Raw genomic sequence first — 25093 nt, 5'->3', positions numbered from 1 at the left:
TGCTCTTTTATTCCACCTTTGTTCAATTAAAGAATATTATTAATAATTTATTAATAGAAGAAACCTGGTAGATATCATCTCATAGTTAGACAATGTTTTGACATTGCCGTCTTTGTACAACTCAAGTGTGGTACAAGTGTCTAGAGTGAAAGACTGATCTGAATGTCACATAGTGAACATAAATAATTTAGATGAATATTCATGCTATCTGTTATGCAAGTTACCATCATGATTACATCAAATATCTGAGAATAATAATGGTTGGTAATTTTGATTACCTGTTTGTATCATGTCTTGACATTTTTTATCAACCTTTCTGAGTTTATGTGGATTCAGCACTGCATAAGCTATTTCAATTAAACAGGATATTTTAAAAATACAGAATCTGGAGAATACAATGTTTTATTAGCATAAGAGATCCAGTGTGGTGTAGTGGTTTGAGTGTTGGACTGTGATTCTGGAGACCGGGGTTGGAGTCCTTGCTCAGCCATGAAACCAGTTGAGTGACCTTGGGCAAGTCATATTCTCTCAACCTCAGGAGAAGGAAATGGCAAACCTCCTCTGAAAAAATCTTATTGAGAAAACCCCGTGATAGGTTTGCCTTCTGACTTATGCTGATAAGTCAGAAATGACTTGAAGGCACACAACAGCAACAGCAATTTAACAATCCAGGCATTATGGCACTCTGCAACAATCCTTCACCTGAAAAAAAACCCACAAGATCTTGGTGTAACACTAGTGCTTACATTTATCTTCAAGGTACATTTGGTTTGAATTTGACTTTTTTTTTAATCTTTGGGGACTACAGCCTTCAGAATCTTTAGTTAGAATGGCCATTGCTGATGAGTAATTTGGGAATTGTAGCCCCCAAAAAATAACATTTCCAAGTTCTGATTCACCCATAGGTTAAGTAACATGTTTTGAGTGCATCCTATTGTTTTCTATACTTTTTAAAATGAAAAGACACCCCTTTGGTACAGATATAAACTTGTGTTGTAACTGGTGTGACATTTTATGACTCTGGGCTACAATATACTCGGTCTATTTATTACACATTAGTGAACATACGAGTCACGTTTACAAGTTGAGTCTTTCCCAATTGGTTCCCAGAAAGGTTTTTGTTTTGTTTTGTTTTGCTCAGTTAAAAAAGGCCTATGTAATTGGCGTACTGAACATGCCTGAGTTTTTCACACAAACTGCTCAGCAACATAAGGGCATGCTATGGGGAAATTGCTCCTTTTGTTCTGGGTGTATATATCTGTATGAAGAAGACTTAAATTAGAACAAGTGTATTTGTATTACTTGCTACTGTGCAAATAATTTGTGGAATATGCAAATAAGGCTGCCTGGATTTGGGCAAATAGAATATGGCAATCTTAAGTGGATGAGAGAAAGAATCTCAGGACACCTAGTTAGTAAGGGGAAATAGGCAGAATAAAGGCTGAACAAATGATGAGATACAAAGAGAGAGAGGCCAGTGAGAAATGACAACAGTGAGGAAGAAAATAAGTAAAACATTACCAGGGGGAGAGATTTTACCAAAGAAGTTGGTACAACAAGTTGTGGAGTGGAGGAATAGTGATAGATAAATAGAGAGAGAGAGAGAGAGAGAGAGATAGATAGATAGATAAATGGTGATGGTAGGGTTGCCAAATCAGTTAGGGGAAGGGCTCTTATAACTTTAATCCCAAAGAGATTGAGAGGCAGGATAAGGTAATGCAATGCTCCATTAAGACAGACATAGGTACCTCATCTTTCAAATGCAAACTTTCAGCTGCAATTGTTCTTTTCCAACATGGTTCTTTTTCACTCAGAGAAGCGTGGGAGGAGGAGGAGACAGAGAAATGTCACCAGTGCTGCCACATCCCCTCTCCTACTTTCCACTGGAAAGGCATAATCCATATTGGAAAGGTACTGAAAGGCTGTAGCAGAAAGGTGTAGCTGAAAGTTTGAGTTTAAAAGGTGAAGGACGCAAGGAATCTTCATCTATCTTGAAAGAGTATTATCATACCTTGTCCTGCTTCTCAATCTATTTGGGGTTAAAATTTCAAAAGACCTGACCTATATTCAACCTCACAACTGTGAGTGGTGGTAACTAATGGATTTCTACCTTAGGCTCTTAGTGCAAAAATTAAAAAGAAAATCTTAGGTATGCTGATAAAGCTAAGTTCTTTAGTGCAAAAATCAAGAAAAAGCCAAAAGTTTTATGCAAAAGCCACATGCATGATTGCTTATGACTATGCAAAGTCAGGTCAATTTTTTATTCTTTTATTCTTTTTTATTTGCAAAAAGCAATTGGTATACATTTGCTTTATGAATTAAAAATACATACAAATGTGCACTTTTACATTCTCTCATGAAAAGAAACATTCATATCCATGTTACCAGAAAGAATGTCCTACTGGGACTTCCTCTCAAGTAGCTTGTTGACAGGATTGCAGGCTGAGCAGGGTTTGAAAATAAATATCCCATTTTAAGTATATGAACACACCGCTAAACCTATATTTCTCTCCACTCTTGAGACATGGATGCATTTTGATTAACAAAATGTTTACAAGATCTCAACAAAATAGAAAATTGAAACTAATATGCGCATAGCTAAGCCTTGAAGCTCAATTTGCTATTTTTGTTTCATCTATGAAGGTGAGGTGAAAAATAATAGGTAGATCCCAGTGCATCATTATGTCTTCATCTTACTTTTGATTGCTTATAAAGTATTTGAATTAGTCAAAGATGGCCTTTCTTTGTTATTATCGTTCTATGAACACTTTACTATGGGTTCCTTTCCTGTGACTTATAAATTAGATTCAGTTAGAAAGAAGAAAACCTGTGGCCTTTGGTTTAAAAAAAGATATAGCAGGTGATTCTGGGGACATAAATTCCTTTACATTAAAGTTACTTTAGTCTTTTTACTTTGTTCCTCCTCAGCAGTATCAAGAGGATAGATTTACCCTTGATCTCTAGGCAAGTCATACATTTTCGACTCACTGTGGAAAAAGAGTGTGATCCTTTATGCTACTGATAGTATGCATTACCCATATTAGTTCTTATATAATGTGTACTAAAGTTTATTTCTTATGTTATAATCCATTAGTGATTGTATGACTTCCTGAAAAATTACGTTCTATTTTCAGTTTATCAAACAACATTGCTGTGAGTGTGGCAAAAATAACAAGATTACTGTTTTGTGGTATTTGGATAATGAGACAAGCTGTCTTGTGTAATATGCAGTTAGGGGTGTAAATCCTTTCTTAATTCATCCTCTGACTCAAAAATTAATTGTTTCGGATATTTCTTCCAGCTATATGAGATTATAAGAGGTCTCTCTCTCTATATATATATATGGTGCGTTACAGACGGGCAGGGGAAGACGTCTTGAAGGTGTCTTCCCCTGAATACGGAGCCTCCAGACCGCCCGCCCCGGGGTGTGGCTAAGGTGGATGGGGCTTCCACACTGGGGGTAGTGAAGACGCCTCACCTGGGGCCGTTTCTTACCCGCAGCTTCCATACCGCCGCCTCACAGGACGCTGCAAAGAGAGAGGCAGTTTCCGCACGGGTGGCCGCGAACGCGGCTTTTTTCTTCTTTTGCCAGCTGGCGGATGCGCACCGGCGGCAGAAAGCGTATGTGCACATTTAAAGCGCCCAGGCCCCTTTAAACTTTTCCCCCCACCCTACCCAAGAACAAAGGTGGCCTCCTGCCAGCTGGTGATCAGCTGGTGTTGGCATCCTTGTCCGCTTGTGCGTTGCCAGTGTCACCAGCATCATAGATGCCTCCTCTCCTTTTGTCCCCGCGCTCTTGCTGAATTTGCAATGCACAGCCACAGCTGTCGCCGCTGCCACCGCTGCCACCACTGTCCCCCTGTCATCCCCCATCACCTCCCTTGTACATATGTAAATATTTAAAGTTCTAGCGTTTTTTTTTTATTGTTAGGTGAAAATGGCAAAGGAATGTGTGTAGGGGTTCACTTTAAATTCCAAACTTTCCCTTATCACTTTCTCCAACCAAAACATCCGCCAGCAAAACTTACAACTTTCCATGATTCTAGCAGCGCATGCATACATGTTGCTCTAGGGTTAGGGTTACGAGCATTAAAATAGAGTGCAGCTGCGCCGCAGCTTCCACATCTGCATGGCATCTGACGCTTTAATTAGAGCCTCAGTGCAAACTGCGCATGTTCCAGGACCCCGACTCATTATGCAACGCAGCTGACTCAGAGACTTTAAATGGGCAACTTAAGTTTGCGGTGTGACAATTGTGGCGTACCGGTGCAGCAGCTTACAGACGGAGATGCACAGTTGCGCAGTATATAGAAAAGAAGTGGAAAAAAGCGGCACCTTTTTAATGCCGCTTCTTCCCACTTGGGGCTTACAGGCGGCACGTTCATGGCGGCATTCAGGTAAGGGCCATCTAAAGGCTATACCTTCATGACGTCATGAGCACACCCCTTTTTGCCCATCTGTAAACCGCCTATATTTCACAATTTGGAACTTTTTTGTGATGTACCAAAACTCCATTTTTTTTTTAAATGAAGAAAACTTTTTTTTTCCTACAAAAAAGTCCTAAATTACCAAAGTCTTTCAGTGGCTGACCATTTGTTCATCAAACACTATCATCCTATGCCTAAAGATTGCATGTTCCAGGCAAGTGATAATAGGGGAAACTGTTACAGATGCATCAAACCAAAGGAGTGTGACAGAATTTAAGGAAGTTGTACTAGATCTCAGGCATTCCAGAATCTGTCACAAGAAGCTATCCATCACAATAACCAAAATCAAAAGAGAAAGACAAAGATATGGGAAACACAAGTCAGTGCTGCCATCCACTTTGAAAATCACTGACTTAGCAAATTTTTATTCTTCCTAAATATCTAATAAAGCCAGTGCTGATTTGGCATGGGTAGTTTATATGGTCTTTGTAACTTCTTTTTCTCTCTCTAAAGGTGACACAACAGAACATGGGTATATAAACTGATGACAATTGATTATATATTGTGGCTTTATAAACTCACTGCTGGTTACCATTTCTCCTTTCTGTTGTGCTAATTGTATTTGCTTTCTTTACCAGATATAGTGGTGTTAAATACCATCAGGTATTAATGTTAAGGAAATTTCCTTAAGAATTCTTGACTGGGCATGTGCCTAGCCCAGAAAACATACCCCAAATATTGAAACATGTATTTCAGGATAAATTGCATACAAAAATGTGTGTTTGATAAAATAAACATGGTGTTGTTGTTGTGTGCCTTCAAGTCATTTCCAAATTATGGTGACCCTAAGGCAAACATATCAAGGGATTTTCTTGGCAAAATGTGTTCAGCAGGAGTTTGCCATTGCCTTCCTTGGAAGCTGAGTGGGCATTTGAATACTAGAGTCCTATTCCAGCATTCAAAACATTATACCTCTCATGGGGTACACAAATGCAGTTTGGAATGATGTAGTGTTTGAGTGTTCGACTAGGACTCTAAGAGATTTGAAGTCTGCCAAATGCTGTCTCAGGCATGGAAACCCATTGGGTGACAAGTCACATTCTCTCATCCTTGAAAGCCCTACATGGCTTGGGTCTAGCTTACTTGTAGGAGCACCTCCTCCCCTACAATCCACCCCACACACTCTGAGAAGAATTTACTGCAGCCTAGAAAGACCAAGTTGGCTGCAGTTTCCCAGAGGATCTTCTCATTGGCCGCTCTGAAAGTGTGGAATGCCCTGCCAGACGAGATCCATCATATTACCACTTTGGATACCTTTAAAAGGGCAGTCAATATGGATCTCTTCCAGCAGGCCTTCCCAGACTGACTTCCCATCAAATGACAGCCCTTCTGCCCTGGCTGTCCTACTCCATTTGCCCATTTTTAACTGTTTTATAATTATTTAATTATTTTAACTATGAAATTTGTATTTGTATTTGATTGTTATTATTTTGCTGGTGGTGGAGGGGTGGGGATTGTCTAATTGTTTATTCTGTTGGGTTATGTATCGATTATTATATTGTGCTATGTATTTTTATTTCCTGCCTCGATCCATAGAGAGAGGCGGGATTATTATTGTTGTTGTTGTTATTATTATTATTATCCTATGAGAAAGGCTATGGTAAACCTCCTCTGAATAAAACCTGACAAGGAAACCCTAGGGCAGGGTAATTCTAATTCAGAGTTCAATTAAAGACATATAATAGTAATAGACACAAATAGAATTAATGAAAACTGTGTATAACAATTATCTTTCCTGAAAACTACATTTATGTGTACCTTTATGTTCCCTTTTAAAAAGGGAGATCACTATAGAATTGTAAAGAGAATTTATGAATGAATAATTACAAAAGTGGATGAAGTAAAAACAGATTGATCTTTCCATCTCCAACTCTTTCTCACTCTGCTTGGTTAAGTATTGTAATGGTTCTGTGAATGTGGAATATTTGGGGATGGATTTTGGGACATGGTGCATTAGGCTTCTAATGTCATTTATTTTGCCTGGAACTTTTGCTGTTTCAAAAAGACCAGTATTTAGAATTTCTTTATGGTTTTGCTGTGACCCTGTTTTTTATAAAAACAATTCCTCTGGAACTCATATTTTCTCTTCCTTGCTTGAACATTGCTTTTAGGCAAGAGTCATGTTATCCTTGACATCTGCCATATACAGTGGTGTGATCACTGAGGTTTTTTCCTCTTGAGATGCCCAAAATGATTCATGAATCACATCTGCTGCTGCTGAGTTACCAAAATTGAGTTGTTCCATATCTGTTTCAAACCAACATGAGTGGAGATTACAGTAATGAATCTGGAACTGAGATCTAATTGCAGTTGGCAATTAGGGAAGGAAAAAGAAATGCATATCAACCAAGATTTTTTTTAAAAAAAATCTACAATTTTTGGGTGGTAAGACAGTTAACTAAAACATGTATCATTTGGTTCTACATCTTTGGGAGGTGTTAGCATACCCTACATCCCTATTGCTGGATATGGGGTTTTATAACATTGGGCATGTTTTAAGAGGTCTTGATGATCTGTGGAAACTAGGAAGTTATACATGTAACTGTGTGTTCAAGTTTAGCAAGACCTTCACCCCAACCTCAGGGCATGTGTAAGACTTAGCTAGGACTAAAATAAATGGCTTTACTGATCACTCCATCTCCCAGCTCTTCCCATTTCCTCTCCCAGTGGAGACAAGGGGAGTCCCATTGCAAAGCAGTCAGATAACATACCCTTCACATCACCTCGTGCTGTGTTCCTATTCACCCTACCTGCCTGACCATCCAGGAATTGTCTCACATCTAATCAATATTTTATCACACCAGACTTAAAGCCATTAGCCATTTCACATCCTTTTTGTCAATTCCATGGGAAAACCATCAAAGTCTTTGTTACACCATATGGTAACATAACAAGAAATTTTCGAGGGTAGGATGTAAATAGGACAGGATATAACATATGAAACAGGATATAAAGCTGCCCCAGCCATAACCATATCTTGTGTGCACAGACTCTGTGTTCAACAGACCAGAGCTCCAGTCCCTGTGTAACTCTCAGATGGTGTCTAAGCAACCATTTGTTTTTCATGGACTTCTCTTCAGGACTAGTAATTATCAGCCTCTTCAACTCCAAATTCATCTCTATCCAATCTTCCACATCTCTGATAAGATCACATTGGTTTTTGTATGTTTCAATGCGCCCATGCACATTTCTAAATAAAACTCTTGAAAGTACTTGCACTGGCACAACCAGAGATTTTGTTGGATTCATTTTAAAATTATGTGCAAATAAAGGTGCACAACTAAAATGTGTGTATGTGGAAAAAAACCCACATAAACTCACTATAGACAATGGGGGGGAAAGGTAAAAAATAAATACATTAAGGAAGTTTTCACATGTGAGGAATTTCTCTTAATTTCAAATGAAAAGAAAGTGGCCCAGAACACATTCACGTGAATTCGCAAGTTCAGTGAATTTACGTGAATTCGAATTACATTCGAACTGACTTCCCATTGCCTGAAAATAGCATGCCATTGCCTGAAATTGCATGTGGAGTCCGTCATGCAATAACGTGAAACCCCATGATTGCATTCGGACTGACATCCCATTGCCTGAAATTGTATATGGTAGTCTATCAGGCAATAACATTAAACCCCATGATTGTGTTCAGATTGCCATTGGATTATATTTCCAATTTCCCTTGTCTGATAAACTCCTAAGAAAAAAAGAATAAATATGTGTACATTACATGCTGATGTGTAAACATATGGACACAGAGAAAAAAACACATTAATTTCATGCAAGATGTTCATGTATTTCCTCATGGAAGTTAGTGGAAGTCTTACAAATTAGTATGGAAACATGATGGACTGTGAATGCTAGTGGGATTTGAGAAATGTAATGAATCTGACAACTTATCACATCCATATTCTGCATTCAGCATGAGCTTGGGGAATACTTGTGCTTAACTTACATCTAGGAACATTATCACCTATAATTGGTGTGATACATCCCTCTCAAATGTTTCGTTGATTAGTGCCTACACAGGAGCACATTTCTTGGAGTTTTTTTGTTGTTGTTACTAAGCCCTGTAATTATAAGAGACACTCATGGTACTCAACTTTAATGTCCCTGGCTGTAGCTATACCTCTAAATACGCAAGGGAGCTGGGGATGTTTAGCCTGGAAAAAAGAAGATTAAGAGGTGATATGATAGCCCTGTTTAAATATTTGAATGGATGTCATATTGAGGAGGGAGCAAGTTTCTTTTCTGCAGCTCCAGAGAACAGGACCCAGAGCAATGGATGCAAGCTGCAGGAAAAGAGATTCCACTTCAACATTAGGAGGAACTTCCTGACAGTAAGGGCTGTTCGACAGTGGAACAAACTCCCTCAGAGTGTAGTGGAGTCTCCCTCCTTGGAGGTCTTTAAGCAGAGGCTGGATGGCCATCTGTCAGGGATGCTTTGATTTGGATTTTCTGTATGGCAGGGGGTTGGACTGGATGGCCCTTGTGGTCTCTTCCAACTCTACGATCCTATGACTCTATGATTCTATAATAATATGTAACTGTGTTACTGTAGAAATTTCCTCACTTTGTCAGCAAGCTTGATGATCCTCACATCCTTGAAATCTCTTTGAATAAACTTTCCATTATTCTATTTGCCGTGATGTTGTTTACTGTGTTGGTAAGAACAACAGCTGTTTCATAGTCCACCAGTGTGTCTGAATTCCCCTCAGCAACATCAACTGCACAGATCATTTCAATATTCTCTGTATTTTTAGATTTTAACACAGTAGAGAATTTGTTTTTAATTTTCAGCTTCACCTGGAACACATATGCTTATATTTCAATGTCTGTGTGTTCAAGTTTAGCAAGACCTTCACCCCAACCTCTGAGAAAATTAATCCAAACAATTATAACTGTATCTTTATGCCCAGCCTATGGATACAGTTTATGTGGTTCCTGTGTCGTACCCTTATACTTTTTGGCGGGATACAAACCGCCATAAAGTACGCGCTCCGCGCGTACTAGGGTTAGGAAGGGCCGTATTAGGGTTAGGAAGGTTCTTACCTTCCTGACAGCCCTTCCTCCCAGTACGCGCGGAGCGCGTACTTTTTTGCGGTGCCCATCCACATGGGCGCCGCCATGTTGACGTACTGGACGCTGTGCGTCCAGACGTGTCGCGGCGGAAGTGACGTCGCGAGGACGCACTCCACCCCTCGCAGCGCCACTTCCGCGTTCCAAAAAGGAGTGGCATTTCGCCGCTCCTTTTTTGCTGCGCAGGGAAGCCTCGCGGTCTGGCAGCTGGGGCTTCCCTACGCAGCGAATGGCGGCGGCGGGAAAACGGCCCCTTGAGGGCCGTTTGTATCCCGCCTTTGTTGTTGTTGTCGACTTCAATTCATGGCAATGGATGAAACATCTCCAAGACCTGCTTCATTCACTGCTCTGCTTACATCTTGCAAATTCAGTCCCATGACTTCCCAGATTGAGTCTATCTGGTATGTGGTCATCCCCTCTTTCTACTACCCTCCATTTTCTCTAGCATTGTTGTCTTTTCTAGTGAATCATATCTTCTAATGATGTGCCAAAGTATGAGCCTCAATTTGAGCATCTTGGCTTATAGGGGTATTTCAGGCCTAATCTGTTCAAGGACCCATTTGTTTGCCTTTTTGACTGTCCAGGATATCCTCAGCACAATTTTCCAGCATCATATTTCAATGTGAGAGCTGGACAGTGAAAAAAGTGGATAAAAAGAAATTCAAATCATTTGTGATACTACATACCCACAAAGGCATAATTGCGCTATTGCTCCTGTTTGGAACTATTCAGATTTAGTAGACAGAAATAGCTGAAGTGAAAATGGTACTTGGTGAGGTTGCAGATTTGGCCACATATTACTGCAACATTTTACTAATGCTACTAGTACCAGTATTACCACCCTCAACCAGCATGGTTTGGCAAAACATCAGGTGATGTTGGCCAGGATAGAAATTCTTGTATGGGGCTCCCTTAAACTGATTCTGGCTTGTTTTTAAGACCAATGAAATTGCCAGTCCTACTATCATTGTTTTAAAATAAACAATATTCAGTTCATAGACATAATACCAAACTAGATAACAGCTTTAGCAATTTTCCCCCCATGGGATTGACCCCAAGTATTTAACACCTAGTTAGACCTAGGGATGCATATCATCAACTATTCCATCCTTGCATTCAAGGATGTATAATTATAGTAGTTTCTCTATGGTGTAGAAAACCCCCACAAATATATTATTCATTATTCTCCCCATATTCAAATGTCTTCAAATGTTACAGAGAGATTACTCTGTGGAAAAAAAATGGTTTATGTAAAAAATAAAAACAACTATGCAGAAAACAGGTTTATTTGTGCAAAAAGTAGTGTTTTTTCCCCCTCTGCAGAATAAGTCTTCTCCAGTTCTTTGAGACTTTTGACTAGTATGAGCAAATGGTGCAAAATTATACCTAGTCTATTATGCTCCCTGAAGAGGTTATCTGATAGCTGAGAAACCCCTGCTTTGGTTTTCTTTTTAACTTTGGAATTGATAATTATGAATGTTCTCTCCATCCATAGTTTGACTCCTAAATATATCGTATTAAATTTTATTTTATGCTTAGATATGTCTGCAAGATGTTCTCCTTCTCTCTCTTGCCCAGCTGCACTTTCTCTCAGTCTCTCTCTCCACATGCCCAGTTCTGTACTCATGCACAAAGGTACTATGCATACTAGCTCTCCTTAGAAGTTTAGATTCATGTAGTAGGATTAAAGTCTCAAAAATAAATAAAATTTCTACCACTTAGGGAGCAGGAGAGCTTCAAGGCAGTCTGTAATTATTTCTGCAATTCAGGAAACATGCTGAGACCCTCACAGTGTTACAAATTTCTAAGTAATAAATTCTTCTTGATAGCAGCTCTAATTAATGCGCTAGATTTATTAATGACTCTCACATGTACAAAGCAAATGTTTGCTTTCTCCCCAAGTGGTTACCTTGACATAGTCACATATCATGGTGCAATATACTGAAAATCTGTATGTTTCAAAAAGGCTTGGTTCCCAAGACTAGTGGTGGGTGAGAAATACCTAGATTTGCATTTTAATGATAAATTATCCAAATTGCAGCTTCTCAAACAAAACAAAAAGATGGAAATGCAATTGGTAGTTATGCAGATTGAACAATTGAACAATAATGTATTTCAAAAGGCATGCATTTGAAAAAATCTGCATTAGAATGCATACACTGAAAAATGTACTGAAGAACATGTTAGGATGCTCCAGGACTAGCCATATAACACCTATTTTACAAGATCTACATTGGCTGCCTATTCGCTTCCAGGCGCAATACAAGGTGTTGGTTATTACCTATAAAGCCCTAAATGGCTTGTGCCCAAGGTACTTAGAGGACCGCCTCTCCCCATATACTCCGCCCCGCACTCTCAGATCAGTCAGGAAGCATTTGTTGAGGGTTCCGAAGACAAGATACTCCTCGTCTTCACATAGGGCATTTTCTACCTTGGCCCCGCAGATCTGGAACTCCCTGACGAGCTCCGCTCTGTCTCCTCCCTTGACATGTTTAAGAAGAATCTTAAGACCTTTCTTTTTCGACAAGCTTTCCCCCATGTGTCTTGATTCCATTCCGTTCTCCCCTTGATATGCAATTGGGTGATCCAGCTAGTTTGTTTTTCTGGGTTTTAATATTTGTAAACTTTTTTATATAATTTTAATTGATGATATGTGTTATTGATTTGTTTTATTGTCTCACATTTTTGTTTTGTGTTGTACACCGCTTTGATCAAATTTGGAAAAGCGGTTTATAAATAATAAATATTATTATTATTATTAATATGATAATCCATATAAAATGGAAACTTGAAAAATGAACCAAAAATGCATAAATTCGGGGGGGGGGGGAATAAGTACAAATGTCAATGTTGGGGGAGGCTTGTAATTTGAGATGGTCCCAAATGAGACCATTCTTGTTTGCTGAAAAATAAAATCTTCAAGGAGATCATGCTCCGCAGATTTACACATACAGTGTGCCCACATTTTACACGGGTGCACCATACGTGGCTTTCAGCATATGTTTGTTCAGCATATGTTCAGAACAGTTCTCAAAAATCGCAGTCCTCTGGGATGGATTGGGAACGGAATGGAAGGGAACAGAATGAGCGAGGGACCTCTGTGTGCAGTAAAATGCGTCCCCCCACTCATTCCCCACTCGTTCCAGGCCCCTTCCATTCCATTCTCATACCATTCCAGGTAAGGTCCTGTATCAGAGGTGGGGTGGGGTGGGGAATTTGAGGTAGCCCAGTGAAAGAAGCAGAGGAGGGGGCAGTAGGAATTTAAAATACAGCTCCACCCCCAATAACCTGCATTATGGTCCTCAACACCATGACATGCATCACTTTGGCCTCTTTCCAATGGAGGTTAGCAAAAGCATCTCCCAGGCAGCAACTATTGTACATTTTGAAAAAGGTATATTTAAGACTAAGTCAATGACTTTGTGCCAGAACATTATTAAGATGTATTGTTTATTTATTTTATGCTTATGTGCTGTTTTATTCAGGTAGTTAAAAGCAGCTCACATGGGACGCTGAGGCAATCTTCTATCCAGTCACAGAGTGGATTGAGACGTGCTTAGCTTAAACACTAAGCCTTTAACCTTATGTGCTTTCCAACTATTCTCTTTATTGTCTTTTTAGTAAAAGTTAATTTTTGCATAGATTTTTAGAAGAAGCAATTGAAGATAAAACTGACTTGAAAAGAGACATTATGGCTTTCTGTTTAGAGTCAAAATGACTGGTTTTTTTTCTCTAAATGACAGCTCTGTAGTCCTGATGTTCTTAAAATTGGTGTCCTTTCGGCTTCTTTTATCATCAGTATAAATGCCCTTTCAGTTAGTGTTTAACATGACATCTTTTTTTCTTTAATGTCTTTCACAGATCAGAACCTATCTTGTTTTCTCATAGCGGTCTCTTGACTCTATGGTACTAGATTATTCAATAAAACAAGATAGTGAGACTGGCAGAACATGTTCAACAATTTATTAAAAATTACCTTTTCATTGTGGTCTTCCTACATTAGGAATTCAGCTACTTTTAGAGGCCTGGTTTCAGGCACTGGGCATAATTTTGGGGAGATAAGAGGCAGACGGCCAATGGATTATGTGAAATGTCTGGAAACAAAAGAGACATTACTAGAGGAACAGGCTGACCTCCACTGGAGCTATTTATCACTCCCACATCACCAGATTTCCTCAGAGGATTATGGAGATGACAGACAGTTCATGAAAATCTTTATATTTCCAAGCTGTAAATGTTGTTACCCACAATCATTCACTGGTAAATTCTTTTCAGTGAATGCTGCCCTGTAACAATTGTTTTTGTGGGGAAAAAATCATTTGTGGAAAAATGCTGCAAAAATTATTTTGGCAAATGATTTTTTCAAAAAATGTCTCAAAATTGTGAAAAACCATTAAAATATTTGCAAAAAATATTTCACCTGGAATAAAAGGGAATTATTAATTCTTGCATGGAAGAACAAAATAACCAAATCATAAGAGAGCCAGTGTGGTGTACTGGTTTGACAGTTACTGTGGGGAAAAGTAGACCGGCAGTAAGGGCCGGCTTGGGGTGTGGCATGGAGGCATGGTGACTACACACCACATGCCTTGATTCCACTCAGAAGCCAGAGTCATGCTGCCTTCCCAGCCAGTCAGTGGGCAGTGTGGGAAAGCTCCGGTGGCATAGCAATTAGACACTGCACACTGCAGGAGCAGAGAAGAGCCATGGCAGCAGTGAAAGGGGTGCCTTTTTCCAGTGCAAAAAGGAGCACCAGAAAAATGCCAGATTGAGGCCACAGCATGCAGTTGCCATGACCCGGATCCAGGTCTCAAAAGGTGGTGTTAAGCCATCTGTTTAGTCCCTATGACTCTGGCGAACAGGTTCAAATCCTGGCTTGGCCATGCAAACCTACTGGGTGACCTTGGGCAAGTCACACTCTCTCAGACTCAGAGGATGGAAATGGTAACAGCCCTCAGAAGAAACCTGCCAAGAAAACAAGGGTCACCATAAGTCAGAAACAACTTGAAAGCAGACAACACGAACATCAAGAAAATGGCCCAAGGAGACTGATGAGTGGCTTCAGGTCTGAGACTAGAGAAAAGCACTTGCAATGGAACTAGGAATTTTCTGTGCCTGGAAAAAGTATATAATGATTAAAATGCATGGGGCACATATCAAATTAAGCCACTGTCATCTCTTTGTACCATTTCCCTCCAGCACCCCACAGGTACTGTATAATTTCTCACCAAGTCTTTTAGAACATTCTATAATATCATAACAATTTTGTAAATTCCTGGGCTTGAAAATCCTTAGACTGTTTCCCTATTCAGGAAGGCAGAGGTGGAGTGGGCAGAGATGCACAGAAGATTTATATAGAAGGTATGTAAAAGGTACATGTTAATCAATGTATTTTATACATTCATACTTGGGAGAATTTAAGAAATTGATCAGTTATCAAATTTCACCATTAATGCATACATAGTGAAAACTCAGAATAGCATATGTCATCACAACTACTTGGGATAGCAGAAGATATAGTCACTGATAAGGTCAACTTCATAGTTCAAGTAAGGAATTGCATTTTATGTTTCCTAGTTCTACTTGAGTATTCTAGCCACAATATAATTCCAGTTCTTCCAAATAAGTGTCAGTCCAAGAGAGAATGCTATGACATTTTATTCCACCTCCTGTTACATATTTATTCAATAGGGACAACTGATTTTATACCTGAAGTTATTTTTCCGAACATTTATGCACGCTGAACTTTCAAATCACAAAAACATGAACAACAGCTGTTCAAGCTTGGCATGAGTTTTGAAATACTTTCAGCATCAGATGACAAAACAGGGAGAGCAGGGACTTGAAAGACACATATTACATGGAGTGTAACATGTAGATGAGCCAATATGCTTTGACAGCTGCCCATGGGAAAAAGGTTTCTACAGTTGTAAAGCTACAGATAGTTATGGTTTGTTGTGCTTATTTTTGAAAACTATTTTATGTGTTCATTAGTTGTACTTTATTTTATTTTTTACTTTGTGAACCATGTGGATTCTTTCTCTCAAAAGGTTTAAAATAAATAATAAATGGAAAGGTAATCACTTCCTTTATTTTTTAGTGAATACAGGACAAATGAGGAGTGAGGATTTCTTGCTATTCAGAACCTAACATGTTAATGAATGTGACTCATTCCCATGCAAACAAGTATGACATGGCAGCCTGATGAGAATTTACTAGTTGTACTGAATCCATAATCCAAATACACATTGATGATACCTTTAGTAGACTAACCAGAAGCTGGAAAACAATTACACTAGCTTTCAAAGAGTATTGGCTTCTATACCAGACAAAAATGGTAAAGGGTTCATGATCATGATGTAGTCACAGGTTGCATGTCTGTATGTTGTTTGTTTTGATGTTACAGAGAACATGTGAGGCAGAAAAAGAATTAATAATAATAATAATAATAAATTTTGTCCCACCTCTCCAATGGATCAAGGCAGGTTACAACAGTAAAAAATTACAAGAATAAAAACAACAATAAAATACATACATACAACATCAACTTTATAAAATCATATTAAAGTCACTAAAATATCAAAATTTGCACAAGAGATCTTGGGGTAGTCACGGTAATCCATATCAGTGGGAGTAAGATTATCAGTCATGGAAGGCCTGTTGGAAGAGATCCATCAAGATTGGTGATGTGGGATTTCCTCAGACAGGCCATTCCACAATTTAGGAGCAGCTGATGAAAAGGCCCTCTGAGTTTTTATTGGCTGCAGTAAATTTTCCCCAGAGGACCTGAATGTGTGGGGTGGATTGTATGGAAGGTGGCATTCCCACAAGTAAGCTGGACCCAAGCCATTTAAAGCTTTAAAGGTTATTACCAACACGTTGTACTGGCCCGGAAACTAATAGGCAGCCAGTGCAGGGATTTTAGGATTGGTGTTATGTGGATGTCTCTAGATTTTCTGACAACCAATTTGGCTGCCATCTTTTGAATTAATTGAAGTTTCTGAACTAGGCACAAGGGTAGCCCCATGTAGAGTGCATTACTGAAGTCTATTCGAGAGATTACCAGCGCGTGTACTAATGATTCTAGGTTCCCTGGCTCCAGGTAGGGTTGCAGCTGGCATATCAGCTGAACTCTCTCTCTGCCAGGAGGAGCAGGAGGAGGACGAGGATGAGGACGACGAGGAGGAGGAGACAGAAATATGACAGAAAGAAAAACAGTAGAAGAAGGCCATTAAATTTCAGTTCTCAGTTGTTGCTATAAAGTCTTTTCCACCAAGATCAAGTCTGTTCCTATTTGCATCCCACATGCAATGTCTCCAGACTCCAAGGCATGCATATGGGTGCATGGGTGCACACACACAGAAAGAGGATTCTGAGACAGTATCTCTCTTCTTTTTAGTATCTTGTGAATGCTTCAGGGCCTGCATATGTGTGTGCCTGTCTACTTGGATAAAATCCATTCAATTCAATTTGGGGTTACTTTCTGGAAAATAAAGGTGTATAGAATATAAAAGGAGAAGACAACTTAATTGCCAGGGAATGCTAAGATTTGGCATTCTTTAAATATTTGGTTGAGAGATATGCTGCTTGCTATCATTTACTGCACTGTAACTTAATAAGTGTGTCTGTGTAAGGTGTGTGTACAGGAAGTGATTACTGATGGTGGGCTGTTTTAGAAATTGGATTGGATTCAGTATGACTTCAGACCAACACAGTTGCACTAGGAGTAGGATCACTGTGTGCATGTGTACAAAATTCTCATGCTTGGACAAGAAAGTGAAAAAGAGGGAGGGAAGAGGGAATAAAAACAGATGAGGATAAATGGCCAAGTAGTTAATTCACTGGAAACACTATGATAGATGAGACTCCACATTAAAAACACTAACGTTTTGCAGAAGCATTTACATGAACTGGTGCATAGGTTTTTCTGAAATCCACGGGTGATCATATATTTGATCACATGTAGCATCTGATTTGTCAGACTATTAAAATTCCAGTGCCAAATGGATTCTGTTCAGATTTCTCCAGCAATCCTAATCCTGATTCGTTGGTATTTAAGTTACAGAAGCTGCACCTGAACTTCCAGGCTTTAGTAGGGTTAGATAATATGTTATATCCCAATATCTCTTACATAGGGATGTAAAGAATATTCTCCAAAATTCGAAAATTAGGAGAGATATGCCTAATTCGACAATTTCGATAACATTTTAGAGAGGAGAAATTCTGAGCAGTTCTCAATCAATGAGTAAGAATCTTGATTGTTAGTCATTTCGAAATGAAGGGAAGAGAAGAAACGTTTCAGCTGACTCGGATGGCCAGGATTTGCATATTTTGTGTAAGAATAGCTACCATTCATCCTGGAGGCTATTTCCTTTGTTAGGGTGATTTGCTCGAACTTTGCTTAATCACAGCTTTGCATTGAAAAACAAAAGAGAACAAAAGGTGAGGCCTTCTGCCCTTTCTGCCATGCTCTGAGCCTCTGCCATTCAAAATCTCACAGGAGAGGAGAAGGGTGAAATTTTAGCATTGGATCAAAGATGTGTGCATAAGCATATACATGCAACATTACACTTTCAGCATAGCTCCACACAGTTTGTCTGTGTATATATGTGTGTGTGTGTGTGTGTGTGTGTGTGTGTGTGTATGTATATGTATGTATGTATGTATATATATATATATATATATATATATATATATACAAACACACAAAGATGTGTGTGTAAGCATATACATGCAACATTACACTTTCAGCACAGCTTCACATAGTTTGTCTGTGTGTGTGTATATATATATATATATATGCGTGTGTGTATATGTATATGTATGTATGTATATATATATATATATATACACACACACACACAAAGATGTGTGTGCAAGCATATTACATGCAGCATTACACTTTCGGCTGCTCCACAGTTTGTGTGTGTGTACACACACACAGAGACAGCTGTGTATGTACACATATAAATACGGCTTCACACTTTTGGCAGTAACACTATAAGTGTGTGTGTGTGTGTGTGCATATTCTGCACTTTCCTTGCCAATTATTATTATTATTATTATTATTATTATTATTATTAGACCTTGGCATCACCATGGGAGAGGTGCAGAGTTGGATCCCATGTATTCCTTCATAGCAGAAGGGGGTTGAATTGGATGGTCCTTGAGGGTCCCCTCTAGCATTTCTTGTTGAGGCTGGGCTTCCCCCCCCCCCCTTTTGTGTGTGTGCCTTCAGGCTTTTTTAAGCATAGGAATGTGCTTTAAACCTCTGCCAAACTTCCTTTTGACATGGTAATTGAGTTTGAAATGCAAAGTAATTAGCGTAATTATTCGCCTTGTCTTTTATTGTCATTCAGGGAAATCTGTGAAAAATATTTCGCTGGCTGCTGAAGGGGAGAGAAGAAATCACCCTTTGAAAGGGGCATTTCTGGAAAGAATAGACCGAGGAGAAAAACATTGGTTTCTCCAATCACTACTCTTACATTTAGGGGAAGTCCCCTTCCCCATTCTTATACACAGGGTGTTTAAAATCTAATGAGATTTATAAAACCTTTGTGAAGGATTGCAGAGCTTGTATATTAGTTTGCTGTACTTATTTGTCAACTGAACAGAATTCCACAGTCAAGGTGAGTTTCTTACAACTTACTTTACAGTCAGTAGTTACAGGCAACTTGTGATGTCACTGAATTTCATTTTATCTTTGGAATGCAAATTACACAAGCTTGTAATGTTCAGCAGCATTATGCATCAGATACCATTCCCCAAAGAAGGCTGTCTTAGCATGCCTTACAGAGATCAGCAAGCAGCCCAGGGACATATAGTTTTTCACAGTATTTGGATGTCAAAAACCCTGGTAACTCTGGGCCCAAACAGACAGGCCAAAATAAAGCTGCTTTGGGTAACTTTGGAGATATGCTTTTTAAATGGTGCATGCTTCCTAAGAGGCCAGAAGCTGCACCAAAGCTGCACTGCAGTCTTTAAGATGCCTCTTAAGATGCATGTGTCATTTAAACAGCATATCTGGAGCATTCTAAATAGCAAAACCATAAAGATTTGGAGATGGGCTAGCAAGGCTCCAGCCCAACTTAGGGATTGTCAACTCAGTCTAGGTATGATACTTGTAATGTGGGTACTTGTAATGTAGAATGGAATCTTCAGTTGCACAATAGCTTCAAATACAGCAGCTGTACATGTCTGCTCTCATGAACAGACAAATCTGGGATTTACAGCCACTGCTCTGGCACTGGTAGCCATCAGCCACAAGCTACCAGCAAAGGTAGGATGTATTACATCACAGGATACCATTTCATATAGATAATGCCCCCAAAACATATCTGTTAAAGGCATGGCCTTGGAAACTGCAGTTTCCTGGCAACTTGGAGCTTGAATGAATTTGAAAGGCCATTAATAAAAACATGTTAAATTGAAGAGGATTTTTTGTTTTGGCTAATTGAAGCTGTGCTGTGAATTATGTGTAGCAGAGAATGTATTTGAACTTTGCCCCGTACTGTAAATGCTAGTTGTGGCCGTCAGAGTCTGTTGGTTCCCACATTTTCCTGATATCAAGGGCATTACATGATACATGAGAGACACATGCTTTCCATTAGCTTTAAAGATGTTTGCTGAGCTAGGAAACAGATTTATCTGTGAGTCAGACATACTCCCTTATCTACCAGCTCCTACTCATGCTTGCCTTTGTCCTGCCCTCTTATGGTCTGGACTTGTGCCAATAGTTTCATTTCGCTGTATCGTCCTCTAGTTTTACATCTTCATCTATTTCTGTGTCCCTATTCAGGTTTTTGTCTGAATGCCTGAAGGCTGAAAGTGGGGCTAAAGGACAAAGGAATACATGCTAAACTCAGCTTCAGGGCCCTGTTCCCTATTATGATTTTGAGAGGAGAGTTTGAGTTTTTTATGTACATTTGTCTTTATAGCCTTAGAATTCTTCCTCCAGTCAGAAACTTTACTAAGAGGGCTCCTGATCATTATGAATGAATGAAATGAAATTTGTAAGCTACTCTGAGAGCATTTCTGAAGAGTGGAGTATAAATGCAATAAATAAATAAATAGTTCAAAAAAATTTTAAAATGTAAAAAACAACAACCAAAAAACCCAAAACCCCCACAGTATTTTCTATTCAGAAAATCACTTCCCTCAAAACTGTGTTCTCAGGGATAGCTACATTCATGATTTGGTTTATGATGCATACAAATCTTCTGCTTCTCCTGCATTCATTGACTGTGGACTTCTTTTCAGACATTCTTGCAAACAAGCTAGTGAAATGTGGGTTAGACAAAGTAACTGTTACATGGATTTGTAATTGGTTGACTGGCCAAACCCAAAGGGTGCTCAGCAATGGCTCTTCTTCAACTTGGGGAGAAGTGACCAGTGGGGTCCCACAGGGCTCTGTCCTGGGCCCATCGCTATTCAACACCTTTATCAATGACTTGGATGAAAGAATTGGGGGTACCAAACTAGCAGGAGTAGCTAATACCCCAGAGGACAGGATCAAAATTCAAAATGACCATAATAGATTAGAAAGCTGGGCCAAAGCTAACAAAATTAATTTCAACACGGAGAAATGCAAGGTACTGAACTTAGGGCAGAAAAATGAAATGAACAGATATAGGATGAGTGACACCCGGCTGAACGAGACTACATGTGAAAGGGATCTGGGAGTCCAAGCAGACCACAAATTGAATATGAGTCAACAGTGTGACGCGGCAGCTAACAAGGCCAATGCAATTTTAGGCTGCATCAATAGAAGTATAGTGTCTAGATTAAGGGAAGGAATAGTGTCACTCTATTCTGCTCTGGTCAAGCCCCACCTGGAATGTTGTGTCCAGTTCTGGGCACCACAATTTTAAAAGGATGTTAAAAAAACTGGACCGTGTCCAAAGGAGGGCAACTAAAATAGTGAAGGGTCTGGAAACCATGCCCTATGAGGAACAACTTAGGGAGCTGGGGATGTTTAGCCTGGAGAAGAGAAGGTTATCAGGTGATATGATAGCCCTATTTAAATACTTGAAGGGATGTCACATTGAGGAAGGAGCTAGCTTGTTTTCTGCTGCTCCAGAGACTAGGACTCAGAGCAATGGATGCAAGCTCCAGGAAAAGAGATTCCACCTCAACATTAGGAGGAACTTCCTGACAGTAAGGGCTGTTCTACAGTGGAACGTACTCCCTCGGAGTGTAGTGGAGTCTCCTTCATTGGAGGTCTTTAAACAGAGGCTGGATGGCCATCTATCGGGGATGTGTTGATTGAGATTTCCTGCATGGAAGGGGGTTGGCCCTTGCAGTCTCTTCCAACTCTATGATTCTGTGATTCAAAGCCTTCACTTTAGGACACAGCTACCAACTATGTTGGGGGGCGGGGCCGGTGGGAGCGGCCCCTACAAAAGCCGGCCTGCCGGCTCCCCCGAAGAGGCCGCCGCCGCCGTCGCCCTTTCCACCTGGGCTGGGCGGCTGAGGACTTTGCCCGCTGCCGCCGCCGCGGCATTTCTCCAGGGGGCGGGGCCGGTGGGAGCGGCCCCTACAAAAGCCGGCCTGCCGGCTCCCCCCGAAGAGGACGCCGCCGCCCTTTCCACCTGGGCTGGGCGGCTGAGGACTTTGCCCGCTGCCGCCACCGCGGCATTTCTCCAGGGGGCGGGGCCGGTGGGAGTGGCCCCTACAAAAGCCGGCCTGCCGGCTCCCCCCGAAGAGGACGCTGCCGCCGTCGCCCTTTCCATCTGGGCTGGGCGGCTGAGGACTTTGCCCGCTGCCGCCGCCGCGGCATTTCTCCAGGGGGCGGGGCCGGTGGGAGCGGCCCCTACAAAAGCCGGCCTGCCGGCTCCCCCCGAAGAGGATGCCGCCGCCGTCGCCCTTTCCATCTGGGCTGGGCGGCTGAGGACTTTGCCCGCTGCCGCCACCGCGGCGTTTCTCTAGGGGGCGGGGCCGGTGGGAGCAGCCCCTACAAAAGCCGGCCCGCCGGCTCCCCCCGAAGAGGACGCCGCCGCCGTCTCCTTTTCCATCTGGTCAGGGGTGGCCTAGAGGACTCTGTCCGCCGCTTACACCATCACGGCGGAGTGCCTGTTGTTGGGGTCTTTTTAGAGGGAGGGAGATAGAGAAGGGCTTAGTTATTTTTTTTCTCATCAGGGATTGATTGGGCTACGTCCTGTTTTTTGCTGCTGTATACTATCTAATGTATTTCTAGATTGCTTTTTTATTTGTTTGTATAGGATGGATTTATTGTTGTATTGTACTACATGCTTTTTATGCTCCTTGTAATTGTATTGTGAACTGTATTGTATTGTATTTTACTTGTTGTAAACCGCCGTGATCGTGGGAACGGCGGTATATAAATAAAATTTCATTTCATTTCATTATGTAAAACAATACTTTTTTCATGTGTCACTACTGTTTCAGATTATTACACAAGCTTACTTTCCATTGCTGTTGTGGGTTTTTAAATATCTGAAACAGTAACAATTCTTATCACATTATCATGCAATTGGAAATTGAAAACAGGTTTTGTTGGGACATTTGTAATCTTGGATCAACATGCAGAAAGTCTTACACCAGGAACAGGATGCCACAGAAAGGTCTCTGCTGTGAAGTGAGGTGCAGGCTGTAGAGAAAAAATTCTCCCATGCAAAAGCTGTCGGCAAGACAAGAACTGTTGAACTGCTGAGTTCTCACAAAGAGGCTTTTATTGTTGATTGCTGCTATGATTACTGCCATCAAAGTGATTCACCAGGCTCCTATTTACAATAGAACCACACTGAGCATTCAGCTCACACACTTATATACAACATCCCCTCTAGGATTTGAGTCCTGCCCACTACTGCTATGTTAACCAGTTTTCTGTCACCTGATAGCTATGTCTCTGCAGAATTAAAGTTTGCTGACTTCACCTCTTGCCCCTCTGTCATCAGCGTCCTGTGACTCAGGACTCTTCAAATGTTGAATCATCATTTCCCAACTGAACTCAGGTTACCTCTTCACTTTTGTTCCAGTTTCAGGCCATAGCCACATCTATGACATTTTATACCTAGAGTGCAACTTACTTTGACAGGTTGGCTATATCTTATTGCATTACTGTTCCATTTACCCATTAATGATTCAAAATTAAATTGAATAGAGTCAGAAGCAGCAGTCCCATGATCGGAGACCAATGATGGACCAGAGGTTGTAAGAAATAAAACTGGAGGTTTGGATAAAGTAAGATGAAAAACAAGAGGTTTGGGTGAATAGCAGAATCTCAGTGCTGGAGCCAGCATGACAGTGGAAAAAGAGATCCAGAAAGCCTACAGTGTTGGTGTGATGGGGAGACAATGGGGAAGAAGATGGCTGGGTGGAAAACTTTAACAACTGATGATGTGGGGAGACTTGTGTCTTATTAGACAATGAGGACAGCTGAGTGGAATATTTGGAAAGTCAATGATGCTGGTGCAGTGATGAAAAGGAGAAAGGTATATGGAGTGGGGAGGTTTGAAGGTTTTTGAGGTTGAGGGAGTGGAGAATTCAAGAAAGTGACTTGGTGAGTAAAATCAGGAAAGAACAGACTTATTAAAAGTGTGGAAATGCAAGAAGTCTTGCTTTCAATGGGTATTGTGTGTGTGTGTGTGCATGTGTGTGTGCACACTTGTGTCCATGCAGTCAAAGCCCTTTAAATCCCCATTCGTATGCCCAAGAGGAATTGCCTCCTCAGCAGTAACACATCTTGGTTATTAGGAATGGGGAGGGTGCAGTGAAACCAGTTTAAATCCTCTCACCCCTGAATGACCTATGGCACATTCTTCAATAATGGGTTAATTGCAGGATTGACAGGTATTCACAGGATTTTCCTGTTCATTCAAAGTGGAGTCAGAAGCATGGGTTGACTACTGGAAACTTGCTGCATGGCCACAATGTGGTGCTATAGGATCCATCGATTGCAGTTTCAATCTTGCTCCTATCCTGTTATTGAATAACCATGCAATAATCTCCTCAGTTTCCACGGTGCTTTATGGGATGGAAGAAGATTTCCAGCTGCAGTTATGCATAAGGATATCTTAAAGCCTAATTTTCAGCAACAGTTCTGAACATGTTGCCCCTTTTGGATGTCAACATCATTTCAGTATTGAAGCTATTGATAACAATCCAGTTTCTCATTTCATGAGCTGAATAATACTGTTTATGATCCAAAAAATGTTTATAACACCTTCTACGGAATGTCCCTTTAGGGAAAACAATGTAGTGTAATTCATGGGGGGGGGGGGGGATACCAGCAGTCTCTCAATGGCACAGTTTACTGGGGAGGCAACTCAAGAGAATACAGAATTGAACATCCTGACCTGCAGGACTTTGCCTTGTTATTTTTATGCCATCTTGTTCTCTCGGTAGCTTATAATAAACAAACTTTAAAATTATTTAAATGCAAAACAGTAAATAAAAATTTAAACAATGACAATGCACATAAAAGCAGCAATGGTAAACTCACAGCACCTCAACATTACAGATTTTAAATCTGTGAGGCCAAGAACAGAAGTCTTCATGAAAGAAGCATC

The sequence above is a fragment of the Sceloporus occidentalis genome, unplaced genomic scaffold (assembly GCF_023333645.1).
Source record: "Sceloporus occidentalis isolate IW3139 unplaced genomic scaffold, rSceOcc1.0.p SCAF_2, whole genome shotgun sequence".
Taxonomy (NCBI): domain Eukaryota; kingdom Metazoa; phylum Chordata; class Lepidosauria; order Squamata; family Phrynosomatidae; genus Sceloporus; species Sceloporus occidentalis.
This window is presented reverse-complemented; position numbering follows the sequence as displayed.